Raw genomic sequence first — 13,919 nt, forward strand, 5'->3', positions numbered from 1 at the left:
ATGTGCCGCGAGGATGTGGTTAAAGAGTCTTTTAGCCAACCCTTTGCTTACCATTGGTTTGCCTTATTGGTCTGCTCATTTGCTTGCTTCTTATTCAATGGTTTTCCTTATCTCAGATTGTCCATCTTCTTTGTCCCTCCCCTGGAGCATAACCTCTTTACCATATATATCAGATTGGCTGACTTTTATCCTCCCACGTATTACTTTTACGAAACAACTTTTTTTCCCCTGAGTCCATGTGTTTTCCACATATCTCCTGCTTGTGCTTCTTTCCCCCTCAAATAATTACCCCCAAGGTGCTACAAGTTGCTGTCTCCCTCATGTGCTCTCACCTCTGTTGCTTTTCCGCTGTGTGCAGCTTTTCTCCCTCTACAGCCTCCTCGTTGCTTCTGCTCCTTCCCCACTGCCCCAACCAGCTAAGTCTTTGTTTAAAAAAAAATATATATATACATATATCTTTTTTGAAAGGCTATGCTGCTGGCCCTGCTGCCTTAGAAACCGCTTTCACACTACTTTCATTTCTTTTTTTTTTTTTATTTACCCACCCATCTCGGATTGGTATATTAAACAAAATGACACTGGTGTCGGTCTTATGACGCACCCATTCCTACACACAACATTCATATGTGCATAAGTGAATTATTGTGATTGGTGCTTGTTATACCGCTTTGCCTTGTTTTTTTGTTGTTTTTTAACAATGCAGCCCACATCGCCAAAAGCAATTGGCAAGCCAATAAGTCCCAAAGACAAGACCTATTGACTTTGCCAATGATGGTTTCAGTGTTGTGCTGAATGTGGTGATTGGCCCTTGGCTCAGGTCGATACCTGCAAGTAATGGGGAGAGTGGTACTTGATCAAATGGACATACACTCAAGGGATGGATTCTGTGTGATGACTGCTCACTCCCATCCGTCCTCGCTATAGCACTCAGCAAGAAGGAGGGTTGTGCCCCTCACTCAAAACACCCCCCCCCCATCAATAACTTTGGGGAATTTATCCACACCTCTTAGGGACCCTGGCTCATGGGTCGAGTCAGTAACTCCAAGGATTGGTGTAATTCTTTTGCCATTCATCTGGTTGATCTGTTCGATGGAAATGTGAAGACGCATCAATCACCTTAATTAATTTCACCCTTTCATACCCATTTTGGTTACCATGTAGTTGACATCTGCATATCGGGTATCTGGTGGAACCTAGATTGCAAATATATGTTACTTGACTTCGAAATCCTTTAAAAAACAGAAGATTAGGCTTTTAGCAAAACAGGAACAGTATGTTTAATTAAACATTGTGGCCGGGAGAGCAGGCACGAGGTCTAAGGACTGTCTCAATTTACAATTGGTATGTGTCCTTCTTTTATACAAAACACATCTGATAGAGACATCTAGCTGCAGATTCCTTACCCGTGAACTTTCAGGCTGGATCCAGAAGATTTTTCTTAGCAGTACCCCTGCTCTGGTAGGTGGCGTTGGTTGACGCCGCATGGTGGTGTCATGTTTGTCGTTGTGATTTTCGGACCATCGATATAACCGCCACTCCAGCGCACTGATGTCAGTTCTTTTCTTTATCCGCCAGCGCCGATCCGTTGAAGAGAGCTACCCCTGTCATTTTTTGACAGACTTTTTTCGACTTTTGTCTACTTCTTTTGGTGTGTAGAATGTCAAGTAAAAAGTCTTTGGGGTTTAAGCCGTACTGCGCCTCTCACTGCACCATGTCGGTCATGAATCCCCACTTAGTGTGTCTCTGGTGCCTGGAGTGTGACCACGACTGCCTGGCCCTGACGGCAAAGGCTTTGAGGGAGCGGTCCCTAAAGCTGCTTGCCGCCCGGCATCTGACACCGCGGCGGTCGCCTCATCGGTCTCGATCCCAGTCCAGGTCTCAGTCAAGAGGAAGCTCAGAGCACCGCTCCGGTGAATCTAAGTCCTCTTTGTGGAAGTAGTTGAAGGCTGGACTGTTCCCATGAGGCACAGGGTCAGACTGATTTGCATATGGCCAAGTCTGAACTGGGGTGGCGGAGTGAGCTAAAGAATGGTGCTGAATTAAACCCAGATCAGTTGACTGGGGGTGAGTGTTTGATTTGCCCAAACGCTCCGTCCATCATCCCCTTTTGTATTGCGAAGTCTGATAAGAGGCACCACAAAAAACACTAGAAGTCAAAGCGTGGAAGAACCTCTGCGTTTGAGGCCCTGTTCCGTGGAGTGGCTGCTTGGCTCAACTCAGTGTTTCCCTGCCTTCCCGGGCCAGGGTGCAACTCCCGCCTAGCTTAAGGAGTTTTATGATGCTATGTGAGCCATATTCGGGCCACCTGACCATGATGGTGCAACTTTGGGCCCGCAAGCTCGGGGGTCCTGCGGCTCCGGTGCCATGGCCTCCGATTGGACCCGGGTCCAGACCAGCGCGGGTTGCACCTCCGCAGCGACCTTTCCCGGCAGTGTGTCCAGTGCCGAGGTCCTCTGCATCACCAGCGCACAACGGTGGCGCCGCTCTAATCCTCATTCCCTACGACACAGCATGGTCAGGTGTCCCACCATGCCGAGACTGGCGGCAACAAAGCTGTACGGCTCTGTGCCATTCAACCTACCCTATTCTGAAGGGTTATGGATGGATGATGGATGAAGAGGATTGGGAGCAGGAGCAGGATCCCTTAGACATCCTGCAACCACACGATATGGATTTGCTACCTCCACCTGCCCTGGTTAAGGAGTAGAGGGCATCATTTGCTATGGCGGTGTGTAGGGCTGCGGAGTGTTCCGCTGCCGACCGGCCCAACACCGCAGGAGTGAAGAACGTCCCAATCCTCTACCCTCACCGTGACCCCCAACACCCGCAATCAAAACGGATGGTGGAGAACACGACACCGGGAGAAGGTGGGTAACAAAACAAGGGAACCCAAGGTCTTGGGGAACACAACTCGTCTCCTCTGGCTTCTTGGCAGCTGACAGCTTGACACAGACGAGAACGCTAAAATGAAAGAAGGAGACAAGATTAAACACACCCCTACTACTATTACCAGTGCCAAGTACACACACGAACCACCAACCTCCCTACTTACCCCAGATAACAAACGAGAGTGGCTTGATACGAAACAGGAATTCTTCCACTGCAATCGTATTAGTTGTTTCTTGCGTAACCCCAGACCAACCACGCCCCCTCGGGAAACACCGAGAATGACAAAGGGGGTGGAATTCACAATTCTTAGGACAAAAAAAGGACAGGGGAAAAATGGTATCAAAGGGAATACGAAAGACACCCAAAAAAACCCTGGAATCTAAAAAAGAACACGAAGGTAGCACAAAAACGGCCGTTATTCAGCTCCTTCGTGAAACCACCCAAACACAGCGTATAACAAGATGGTTTGGATAAAAAAAAGGGATAATAACGGGACGTTAAAACTCAAAGGAAACGCAGCCGCGAATCCCAGAACGTCACCGAAGATCAAAAACAGGTCCCTAATAAAGAGTTCTGAAATGCCCAAGGGAATAGGAAAACAAGGGAGCAGGGGAAAAAGGGGATCAAAACCCAGCACTAGAAAAGACCGCTGGAACGGAGCTCGAAGGAAGGGAAACAAGGTAGAACCACAGGAACAGGAAACACACAGCAAGGGACCAATAAATAAACCAAGCACCTGTTTCCTGTTGGCAGCCCCCTTTTAAAGCGAGCTCTAGGGAGTGTCCATAAATTCGCATATGCACTTGGCACTTTTAAGAAAAAACGCTAACGGGGAACTAGACAGAAGGAACCAGGCCCCCTTGAACCCCAACACTGAGGTCCTGGACCTGCAGCTCCCTGCGGTGGCAGTTAACACTAACGTCTTGACAGAGGTCCTACAGCCTGGGATCTCCAGCTCGGAACCTTACTGCCTTTTGATGAAGCCTTAACGGACATCCTTCTGGGCACATGGTCCAAACCCAGCAAGGTGTTCCAACAGGATGGTTGCCCAATGCCATCACCCTGCATCAGACGACCCAGTTTTCCTCATCCCCCACCCAGCCAAGCTTGGTGGTCCAGGCTTCCACTTCCCGTTGCACGTTTCCTGCTGCACCCCCCGTACGGGGAATCCAAGAGACTGGAGAGTTATGGAAAGAAAATGTTTTCTTCGGCCAGTCTGGCATTGCTGTTGGTGAACACTGCCTTTTGGGCCATTATTCCCCTTCAATATGGGGCAGGTGCTGCCCAGCGTCTCGGATGAGGACCGGGCTCTACTCTCCCGAGCTATTTCAGACAAGATAGATGCAGAAAAATTTGCCGCCATCTAATGTGGCTTGGACAAAACAGACTCACTGGGCAGAGCGATTTCCACAATGGTGGCAGTACGTCTCCATGCATGGCTGAGGACATCTGGTTTTTCGGGGGATGCTCTTGAGCGTTTTAAAGACTCTCGGGCCACAGCCAAGTCCTTGGGCCTCACCACAACTTCCCGGTCCACATCTGCTTTTTGCTCCTTTCGTGACTACGAAAGGAGCTACCAACCGCCCCAACCCTATTCCGGCCAGTGGGCCCGCAAGTTAAGCAAATGCTGCGGAATACGCGGTTCACCCCACCCCATGGATCGGCAGGCCAGAAGTCAAGCTAAGTCACAATCCCCTCCTCCGCCGCAAAACCTCCCTAGTCCGATACCCCAAGAACATTCACAGCCAGTTGGAGGCAGAGTACGCCATCATCTCCTCCACTGGCGGAACATCACATCGGACAGGTGGGTGTTGCAGATAGTCCAAAGGGGCTATTCCCTCCCCTTCCAGACTGCCCTTCCATCTATGCCTCCAATCGGCTGACGGAGGATCACCTTGCTCTGCTCCGCGAGGAAGTCAAGACTCTCTTGGCCAAGGGAGCTATAGAGAGGGACCCCGGGCCAGAAATAGGCTGTGGTTGTAACTCCTGCTATTTTCTGGTCCCAAAGAAGAATGGAGGCCTTTGTCCTATCCTAGACCTCAAAGCCTTCAACTGCTTCCTCAAAAAGGAGAAGTTCAAAATGCTCACCCTCGCTCAGGTCCTGTGCTCCCTGGTCCCGGGAGACGGTATGGTAGCGCTGGACTTGCAGGATACCTATTTTCATATCCCTGTCCTGCTTGCCCATAGTCGCTACCTGCGGTTTACGGAGTGCTATAAGGATTTTCAATTTGCAGTGCTAGCCTTTAGCCTCCCCGGTGCCTCAAAGGTGCTCACAAAGGTGATGGCAGTGGTCGCAGCCCATCTGCGGGGATCGGGGGTTCCAGTCTTCCCCTATCTCTGCAACTGGTTGTTTGAAGGCAGGCTTGTCCCAAACAGCTGTCTCCTACCTCCAGACTGGTGAACCTTCTGCATTCGCTGGGGGTTTTACTATCAACTTGCCGAAGTCACACCTGACCACCTCTCAGAACCTCCCTTTCATTGGAGCGGTTCTGGACACAGTGCAGTTTCGGGCTTTTCATCTGGGACAGACAGTTACTCTGCCCACTTTCTATGCATCTCCGCACCCTTCCAAGGAAGAGGAGTGTCTTCACCGTCTGGACCCAAAAAGGGCATTATCATTCTATCTTGATTGCACTAAAGAGTTCCGGGTGGATGACCAACTTTTTATAGGATACATGGGAGCAAAGAAGGGGTGTGCTACTCAAAAGAGGACCATCTCTCTGCATCAAAATATATTACTCCTTGGCAAAGAAGTAGCGTCCTGAAGGCCTTATAGTCCATTCCACCAGGCAAAGGCAGCCACCACAGCCCTCCAGCGTGGGGTTCTAATTGCTGATATCTGTCAAGCTGCCACGTCAGCATCTCTGCACATGTTTGCCAGACACTATTGCCTGGATTCTCAGGGAGGGCTTGTTTGGCTGCTCTGTTCTGCAGGATTTTCTGGTCTGACACTTTTCTGCAGTCCCTCCTCCGGGGAAGGTATTGCTTGGGTATATGTTCATGGGTAAGGAATCTGCGACTATATGTCTCTATCAGGTGGACAAGTTACTTACCTTCAGTATAGCCTTATCTGGTAGAGACATGATCTAGCTGCAGATTCCTTACAGACCCACTATCCTTCCTCCCCACTGCGGAATTGTTTTTAGTGTCAGGGATGTTCCCCTTCAGGGCCCTACCTGTTTTTTTTTTTTTTTTAACACACCATGGTTGGTCACTTCATGGCTCAGCGCTTCTGGTGTGGAAAGTCGTGAAAAGTACTGACGTCAGTTCCTCGGAGTGGCGGTTATATTGACGATGCAGACATCACGAAGACGACTAACATGACTCCGATGTCATGCGGAGTCGACCAACGCCATCTACCGGCATGCAGGGGAACTGCTAAGAAATCTTCCGGATCCACCCTGACGCCTGGAAGTTCAAAGGTCAGGAATCTGCGGCTAGATCATGTCTCTACCAGATAAGACGTTACTGAAGGTAAGTAGCTTGTCCAACAGGTTATGAAAGTTTCTGGCATACCGTATATGGTGAGGAATTTTGATTGCGACCTTTGGAGTCATAAATTAATTGACTAATGGTTACCACAGGTGGGTCTCAACCTCATGTGGACACAATGTGGCTGGTGGATAACGTGTCCAGGTGTCCGGGATGGGGACCCCCTGATCACTGCGTGTGCTAGGTCCTGATTTCTATGTGTTCCTAACTCATGTGGCATCTGACTACTTGTAGTGTTTTTGGGAGCACGCGTACGCCTTCCAGGTATGTGTGCTTTTTTGGGACAATCTCCCTTGACCACTGTAATGTTGCTACGCCTATCTGTGGGATTGATCAAGAGTTAGATACAATCGCAATGGACCGCACACCGCTAGCCCCTCCTCCGGATCGCCCCTAGGGACTCTGGTACATGGAGTTCTTGAGTGGTTCACCCCAGTGGGTGCAAGTAGGTACTTGTTGAACTGATGATCTCTAGACCCGATACATGTCCCGGGTTTTTGGATATCGCCTGAGACATGGCTCGGGTTTCGGGATAACGAGTTTCCTACCAGAGTGTTTGCCTGCCAGCTACGCACCCTCCCACCTGTAACCTATCAATCCGCAATCCCCGTCTAGGTCTCGGGCCTGCTTGACTACATATTTGCCAGTCGAGGCTGATGTGGAGCTTACAATGGGAGATTCTATCAATAAGGACGAGATTTCATTTTTATCGATGAATGCATCAATTCCCATATTAACATTCCCCCTCTTGTTGATTCTTGAACTACACTACCTAACTCATGCATTTTGACAATTGCTTTTGGTAACAATTATCTTCCTAAATACCTGCATTCTTTCCAGTTTAAAGACTATGTTTTTACAGCAGTTGATCCCAAATTGTATAACCCCCACATACCAACAGCAACATAATGATAAGTGGCAACAGTGATGTACATAAACCGGATATCCATCGTGGGAGCCAGAAGAGCCAATTCAAAAGCCACTGCTGCTAAGGGGCACCTCACTCGTCATGCATGCTTTTTTGTAAAATCTTTTATTTGATTTAAACAAAAAAATCATAAAATGGTGGGACAACCATCATGAGTAAAACTTACAAAGATGTACATTGTTATTATGTTTGTAAAAGATTTTTTTTAAAAGGCGGTATTTAAAAAAATGTTAACATGTAAACAAGGCTGTCGGAGCATTTCGGAGCCAGGTGATCTAACACTGCATGAGTTGATTAACGGATTCTGCATTGGCCAATTCTCTTGCAGCGATTTTTAGAAAGTTTATGGCTCTGCAGGACAGTGGGATGGATGAGCCCCTGAGACATTGAATTACTCCACCCCCCGCAAATCAGAACCATACCGTCCTTTGTGTAATTCAAAAGTCAACTCAAATCTGTTCCTCAACCGTTCCCTTGGTTGTGGATAACGTGGAACAGACCGCAACCACAGAGCTATGCGACCACAAAGAATCTTGAAGCTTAGAAGTTCTGCATTACAATTACGCAGCTCTTACGTTGACACTCGTTGATTGTTATACCGTTCTTATGTCATGCTTCTGTTGATTATATGCTATTGTCCTACTGTAAAGCGCTCTGATACCTTTGGGTGTTGACAGCGCTATAGAAAACTTCTTAAATAAATAAAAATAAATAATTACCATCACTTGAATAAAAGAATTGTACTCTGAGATACCGAACTTTAGAACTCCTACTGTGGAACTAGCGACCAGCTTACAGATATCTATATATTCTCAGTGAACTATTTTAAACTTAGCATGTACATTCAAAATATGGTCCGAACAAGGAGTCTTAGGAGTTACTAGAATCTATCCTCTTGTCTGAGCTCACACTTGCTCTCAAAGCCCTAATTGGATTAGGGAGGCTTGGCTATCTAATACGGACCAATAGCTTTTCCTTCGCCACTAGCGTCTACCTAGAACCTGCAGTAATTTGCGACTTTGCAGCCGCTATCTGGACTACTTTCCCAAGCCCACTTGCCATCATTTTTAAGCATGTTTTCCATTAGTACAGACAAAGGATCCTCAGCAGTTTTGAGATTATAGAGCCAAAATTGAAGCATCCTTCCGGGCTCGTCTGTTACTATTATAAGCCTTGAGGAAGTCCCGGAGGTGACGAAACGCGTGTTGGCTGTTTCAATGCTACCAAGTCAAGAAACTGAAGGAATTTGTGTTCTTTCTAATGCTAAGACTGTTTGAAATATAATTTGTGTATCTTTTGGTGCAATAAATCACTGTTGAATCATCCGATTCTATTCTGTTTACCAAATCCCTGTGATAGAAGATTCCTCTCATCCTATGGTGTTTCCTTTGCTATTCAAAACTCATTTTCAAATTGTGCTCATAACAATTAGAGTGCCGGGGTCTAGTTTTTCATGTATGCTGAACAAGCCATCTCTTGACTTGCTCTAACTGATATTCTGGGTAGTGGGATATCTTACCCTGAAAGGCACCTATTAGAATTGATTAAATGTGACAGTGACAGCGTATTTCTACCTATATCTGATAACGGGAAACACCCATTACTTCGATTTAAATACATCGCGGTGCTATCGCGCCGCGACTTTTACATCGCATTGTCGTTGGCATCGCAGCCTTTTAGTGCGCATGCTACAACGGCGCCATGGCATTAACATCGCATGCAATTACAATGCATGCGATGTTAACATGCCATTACAACGCAAGAAAATGCGACTTATATAAAAACAGAACTTTTAAGGATGCAAACGGAAACGGGCTAACATTTATGATGCAAGTACAATAATTAACAACTATACAAATTCAAATTCAAAAATAGCTTTATTCGGTATTTTGACAAAAAACCATAAAAGCATACAAGTACAAGTACAAACGTAAGCAGACTAAAAGCTTTTCTCATTAAAAAACTTCCTATAAAAAAAAATGCATATCCTAAAAACAGAACAAGTAAAAATTCATTATAGTACATATGAAATTTATAAAATTCATTTTACATTCATTAAAAGGCTCTTGGAATCATACAGTCTACTGCTGTCCACGTACTATCTGGTGTTATAAGGTACACAATAATACGATTTTTCATTTTTTATATATCCCCGGAGTCCTAATCATTTCCCATGGTCCCTCTGCACTTTACAATAAAAGCCAAAAATGTTATCGCTGTCACTATGGTACATTCATCTTGCATCATGTAAAGTCTAACCAGTGCTGTTTTACAGGTTCTCACACCCCATGACTTTAGTAGCGGTAACAGGTATCTTTTCCTCCCCCACTGATAGTACTTACAAAAGAAAATGCAATGCAAATTTGACTGTTTGGATAGGTCATCACACGGACATTTCTCCAAATTGCTAGACCAATCATTCGGGACAGGGAATGATATTAGCCTGTAAAATGAGTCCGTTCTCATTCGAGTCAGGAGCATTCTGTGATAACACGAATAATTAGGAGCTAAATAGGCATGTAGGCCTGTGCCATGTAGGATGTTACGATGGGCTACTATGGTGGACTTGTGCCCATCTAGGTACCATCTCCGTTCCTCCAATAAGTCAAGGCATGCCACTTTCAAAGCTTTTTTTACTATTTGTGAGCATGATGTGGGGTTTAGATAGAGATCTGGTTTGCCAATGGAAAACAAAAACTTTTTTACATAGGCTAACCATGGCTGCTTACTGGACGCAGAATGGTTTAAGCAGTCCTGGATTACTTCCCTATTAAAGCCAGTATCATCACATGTCCAGATCTTAAACCACAACATCACTGGCGCAATCTTTATCAAGTCGATGATATGGACTCGATCCAGTTCGTTGTGGCAAACAGTGGTAGACGTGGAACGTGGGACTGACAATAAGTACCTCAAAAAGGCGTTTTCCACTATTTGAATTTGTGTGCTATCTGCTAAACCCCAAATGCCTGCCCCATATACAGCAGTGGACACACATTTGGCTGCATAGATCTTGAGCAATATATCTACAGGTTTCCTGCCCAATCTCTTGGCAAATTGTTTAAGAGCACCTATCGTGCGAGAGAAGGCCAGGTTCCTGGAGGTTATTGCTGTTGACCATGTGCCCTTATTGTTAAATATAATGCCCAAATAAGAAAAGGTTTTAGTCATGGCTATCTTGGTGTTATTAACGAAGGTTTTGCAATCTGGTATATTTTTCCTCAGTGTACATGACATTGTGAAAGTTTTACCTTCGTTTATTTTTAAGCCTCTCTTGGTCATGAAGGATGAGAAACCTGCTAGTGCTTTCTGTAGACCCAGCTGCGTGCGAAACATGATGACGGCATCGTCAGCATATAGTAAAAGTGGTACTGAGGCGCCATTTATTTTGGGGTAATCCACTTCCAAATCTTTTAAAAAGTCTGCTATCTCGTTTATATATAAATTAAAAAGGAATGGCGCAAGGATGCAGCCCTGTCTAACACCCTTTGTTATGGGAAATTTTTTAGTTCGCTCACCGTTTTTGCCATATCTGACCGTAGCACCTGCATCTCTATACAATTCTTGTATAAAGTGTAAAATGTTTCTATCCATCCCCAATCCAACCAGGGCCTTCCAAAGTAGACTATGGTCTAAACAGTCAAAAGCAGAGGTTAAATCGACGAATGTCAGGAACAAATTCCCTTTTTCCCTTCCAGTATACTTATTTATTATAAGGGCCAGATTTAAACCCTGCTCTACAGTGCCTACGCCAGTTTTAAAACCATACTGTAATTTTGACAGGATCCCTTTACTCTTAGACCAGGATTGCAATTTAGTTAGCAGTACCCTCCCTGCCACTTTCATCAATGTGTCTAGCAAGGAAATAGGGCGGTAGCATTTTGGGTCCTGTCTATCCCCCTTTTTAAATATTGGAATCACTATGGCTTCATGCCATGTGTCGGGGAAACCCTTTTTGCTATACGCATTTATGACATTTGCTAGAAGAGGAGCCCAGAGGTCTACATTAACTTTAAATAGGTCAATGGGGGCTCCATCCGGGCCGGGAGCTTTTAAATTTGCGCTCTGGGAGATTGCTAGTTCGACCTCTGAAGGGGTAATAACTATATTTAAAGGGAAACTATCTTTCATCGCTGGCTGTTCACCTTGCCTGTTTTTCGGATCGTATTCTAACATAGAAATTGTTAGATCTTTTTTATATAGGCCGGTAAAGTAATCCACCCAAACATCTTCCGTTATGGCTATCTCCATTGAGTCAGCCTTAGTATCTGAAGAGAAGAAGGGGGCATTGATTTCCTTCCAGAAAGAAATATTGTCCCTTGCGGTACTTGCCTTTACTAAAGCTTCCCAAGCCTGATCTTTCAATTCATTCTGTCTATCGGCTAGGGTCTGTTTGTAAACTCGCCTGGCCTCCTTAATTAGGCTAGTGTCTTTAGGGACTGTCTTTAAGGCCTGTAAGAGGTCTTTGTGTGCTTTGGAGCAGGCGGAGTTAAACCAGCCATGTACTCTCTTTGCTGTCCCTATCTTTAGCTTTTTTGTTAACTTGTCATTTATGGTGACAGTTATTTTTCCATAGGCCTCTACAATTGACTGGGGGTTAATGTTAGGTTCTAGGCATGTCATAAATTGCTTCAATTCTTTCTGGACTAGCTCCTCCAAGAAAGTTGTAGCATTAATTTTTGCCCATTTTATGGCATATCCGTTCTTTCTTGCCAACGACACTGCGTGTCCATGAAGAATACTAGGTATGTTTGACACAAAGCTCTCCCTCTTCCCGACAGAAATGGAGGTGCTAATAGGAAAGTGATCGCTTAATGCCAGATCTTCCGTATTAAACCCTTCCAGGCAGCCCTGATTCCTATTGGACACTAAGATGTAATCAATTGTTGTGCCTGACCCTCGCCCAAAAAAGGTTGTCTGGAAAGCTACAGAGGGTTCGCATAGTTCGTTGGCAAACCCCATGTCCCAATCATGCATCAGTTGGTTTAGCATGTTCCCCGTAGTGGAATGTTCAAAGTGTGTAGTCGGGTCCCCTCTTAAGTTATGAATGCCGCAATTTTTTGTGGCACTATAAGGACATAGATGGCAATTATAGTCACCTAGTAGTAGGATACAATCTGCATCCTGGCCACCTCTCGTGAGCATTTTCGTGAGCTCCGCTATTAAGGCTTTGGGATCTACTTTAGGCAGATTAATATAGATGTTAACCACAAAAAGAGACCACCCCTTTGCTTTGACCATAAGTCCTTGCAAAGAACTGGCCACCTCTACTTTAGGACCGCTTGCAGTATATGTAATCAATTTTGTATTACACAAGTTAGAGGCATAAATACACAAACCCCCCGACCCTCTGCCTCGATTCCCCTGTATCGCCGAGGTGTAAAAGGTGCTAAAGCCCTCAATATGGGTCTCCTCCTTGTCCCAGCATTCCTGTAAACATATTATATCATGTTTTTCCATAAAAGATAGGAATGACTGGGCCTTTACTTTGTTATTCAGCCCTGCGATGTTCCAGGAGGTTATTTTTAGATTGAATTTATGTCTGGTGGTTTCTAATGCCAGTATCTGAGGGACTAACCTCTCCGCACTCTCTCTATTAAGTTCTAATTCCTTATGGATTTTTGTGGTGTTCAACGAGGTTACGGGAGCACACGTTGTTTCCCCTGTCGGGAGAACCGGTGTGGTCCCTAATGGGCGGATATTAGCAGTGGTTATCTGATGTTCGTTTTTACTAGACTTAATTGGGATGCCCGAGTTACTTCTTTTGTATTTTGTTACCATTATTGGTCAATCGACCATGTCCAGACAGTCGTACCTATTCCTTGTGGGGGCCCCCCTCCAATGATCAAAGTGTGAGTTTTCTCTTCTCGGTGGCCAGGGACGGTTATCCCACTCTCTGTTCCAGTAGTTATTGATGTTCCTCTTACTATTTCTACTATAGTGCCCCACCTGTGTCCATGGCCAGTCCTGGGCTTCCTCCCAACAGTTAGGGTCACCATAGTTAGAAGTATTTAGAGGTGGGTAAAAGAAGGAGAGACGCTGTACGTCGATTTCCCCCCCCCCTTTTTTCTAAAGCTGGCCATGAGGAGATATAATCAGCTGTGGCGGGGTCCTCACAGTTAAGTACGATACAGTCGCCCTGTACACTTTTTTTGGTATCGCCAACCCAGAACACTCTTCTCATTGAGATGATTCTGCTATGGTTAGATGGATGAAGAGGTCTGTTTTGGCTCAGCCACTGCAGAACCTTATTGCGCAAGGACCAAGGGGGTTCATCCATACCATCTGCCAGCTCGGTAACCCCAGTGAGTATAACAGTGTATGGGGTTGCCTCGGGCGGGAGATGCATCGGACGCCTATACCTTGGGCCTCTCCTCTCATTAACTTGTGACTGGGGCGGTTGGGCTTTTTGTAGTGTTTGTTGGGTAACCTTCTGCTTTACTACTTGGCTGTTTGACTCCTGAGGGGCCGGGGTCTTTTGCAGATTATTAGTTGGACCTTTTCGTTTTTCAGTCCCTTCTGTTGAAGCAGGGTTAGAAGTGGTTTGTTTGTTTAGCCTGTCATTTTTTTGGACTTCCGGGTACACAACGCTTTCAAGCGGTTGGGGCTT

Source organism: Lissotriton helveticus, chromosome 1_1 (assembly GCF_964261635.1).
Source record: "Lissotriton helveticus chromosome 1_1, aLisHel1.1, whole genome shotgun sequence".
Taxonomy (NCBI): domain Eukaryota; kingdom Metazoa; phylum Chordata; class Amphibia; order Caudata; family Salamandridae; genus Lissotriton; species Lissotriton helveticus.